This window comes from Ranitomeya imitator, chromosome 3 (assembly GCF_032444005.1).
Source record: "Ranitomeya imitator isolate aRanImi1 chromosome 3, aRanImi1.pri, whole genome shotgun sequence".
In the NCBI taxonomy this organism is placed as follows: Eukaryota; Metazoa; Chordata; class Amphibia; order Anura; family Dendrobatidae; genus Ranitomeya; species Ranitomeya imitator.
The window spans coordinates 437,788,981-437,791,869 of record NC_091284.1 but is presented as its reverse complement, the minus strand read 5'-3'; positions in this window follow the sequence as shown (position 1 = coordinate 437,791,869).

Here is a 2,889-nt window from a genome sequence, read left to right as displayed (position 1 = left end):
TCTTATGAAAACATTTACAGCACGTCCTACAGTGTACTGTACAACCTGTACTCTACACAGTTTATTGTATATTTTATACCGACTCCACCAAAATGGACACCGACTCCAAAGCCCTGCTTCACATCCCCATGGAAGTGTATGGAGCACTGCGACTACTGATCTGGTGATAAGGAAAGACCCCCTAAATAAAGCCAGCAGTAGTAAGTGGGGGGTCCTGCAGTTTCTTATAGCAAACGACCGCAGTGGTAAGATGTTGCCTATAAAACAATGGTTATGGCTACAGGGCGTCTAATAAATGGCAGCAAAATTTGAACATACTGCACAGCAATGTGAAATGACACTGTGGTGCACGTTACATCTTTTACCAACTTTAGGATTTGGAAACCATGAAGCTGTTAGACTATGTGCACACTTTCAGGATTTCTTGCAGAAATTTCCTAAGTAAAACAAACAAAACAATAAGAAGTCTTTCTCGCATTTTTACTGCGTTTTTGGTGCGTTTTTTTTGCGGATTCTTCCCGAGGTTCCCAATGCAATAATATAGTGGGAAATCCGCAAAAAATCCGCAAAATTAATGAACATGCTGCGTTTTTTACCGCGATGCGTTTTTTTTTTGCGGAAAAAACGCATCATGTGCACAAAAATTGCGGAATGCATTCTAAATTATGGGATTCATAATGATGCAAAGAATCTGCAACATGTGCACACAGCCTTAAAGGGAACCTGGCAGCTGGAACCTGGTACATGGTGACTATGTGCACTGTGAGGCAGTGACAGGTATTATACGTGAGGATCGATATGTATCCCCCCAGGATGCACATAGAAGAGTATTAAACCAGCTGGAGTGCATTGCAGTCACAGGAAAAGCTGCGGCTGCAGTGCAAAAAGTAAGTGTGGACCTGGTCGAGTTATTTGACCAAGGCAATGTTCAGGAAAACCCGTTAAGGCCGGCCTCACACTAGCGTGTTTTACGGACGTAAGAGAGGTGCTAAAAATACGGATTGCATACGGTACAATGCTTCTCTATGCCCCTGCTCCTATCAGCCGTATTTTACTGATCCGTATTATACGGTCTTCTACGGCCGTAGAAAAACGCAGCATGCTGCGTTTGACACCGTATTGCGCAAAAAATACGCCAATGAAAGTCTATGGGGGCAAGAAAAATACAGATTACACACGGACCAGCAATGTGACTTGCGAGAAATACGCAGCGGTGTTCTATAGAAAAGTCGACAATTCAGGGCGGTGTACAGTAAAATCACACTGACAGGTTAGAATAGAATAGCTAAGATAAATCTCTACACATAGTATAGGGGTATATATATATACTAGTATATATATATACTAGATTGAGGCCCGATTCTAACGCATCGGGTATTCTAGGATATGCATGTCCTCGTAGTATATTGCCCAGCGACGTAGTATATTGCTCAGTCACGTAGTATATTGCACAGTCCATGTAGTATATTGCCCAGCGACGTAGTATATTGCCCAGCGACGTAGTATACAGCACAGAGCCACGTAGTATATTGCCCAGTCACGTAGTATATTGCCCAGTCACGTAGTATATTGCACAGTCACGTAGTATATTGCTCAGTCACGTAGTATATTGCCCAGCCACGTAGTATATTGCCCAGTCACGTAGTATGTTGCCCAGCCACGTAGTATATTGCCGAGCCACATAGTATATTGCACAGCGACGTAGTATATTGCCCAGCCACGTAGTATATAGCAGAGCTACATAGTATATTGCCCAGCCACGTAGTATATTGCCTAGTGACGTAGTATATTGCCCAGTCACGTATTATATTGCCCAGTCACGTAGTATATTGCCCAGTCATGTAGTATATTGCCCAGCTATGTAATATATTGCCCAGCCACATAGTATATAGCAGAGCCACGTAGTATATTGCCCAGCACAGAGCCACGTAGTATAGAGACTTAAAAAAAAAATAAACATATACTCACCTTCCGAAGGCCCATTGGAAGTCCTGCTATACTCACCATCCGCCGCCTTTGCCGCACCTCGCCACGCTCCCGGGACCGCTCCATTGCAAGCGTCAGCTTCCGGTGGTCCCCGGGCTGGTGTGAGCAGGACCTATGATGACGTCGTGGTCACATGACCGTGATGTCACGGCAGGTCCTTGTCGCACACCAGCCCTGGGACCGGAAGCTGCCGCAATGGAGCGGTCCCGGGAGCGTGGCGAGGAGTGGGAAAGGTGGTGGAGGGTAAGTATAGCAGGTTTTTTTTTTTATTATTTTTAACATGACATACTTTTACTATTGATGCTGCATAGGCAGCATCAATAGTAAACAGTTGGGGACACACAGGGTTAATAGCAGCGGTAACGGAGTGCGTTACACCGCGGGCCTTACCGCTGCCATTAATCCTGTGTGAGCGGTGAGTGGAAAGGATTGTGGAGCGGGCGCCGGGCAGTGAGTGTAGGGGAGGGACTAATCGGACTGTGCCTGTCGCTGATTGGTCGCGGCAGCCATGACAGGCAGCTGCCGAGAGCAATCAGTGAATGAATAACCGTGACAGAAGGACAGACAGACAGATGGAAGTGACCCTTAGACAATTATGTATATACTAGATGGTGGCCCGATTCTAACGCATCGGGTATTCTAGAATATGCATGTCTACTGTTATGATCTGGTGGTTTAGGAGCAACATGAGACAAGCTCTGAAGGAGGTGGTATCTGTACTGACCGCAGACCCTGAACCTAGCAGCGCAACTAGAAATAGCCGTGGGGGGTACCTGACCCTAGACCCCTCGGCACAGCCTAAGATCTAACTTCCCCTAAAGATGGAAACAGGAAACCTATCTTGCCTCAGAGAAAATCCCCAAAGGAAAGATAGCCCCCCACAAATATTGACGGTAAGAGGAG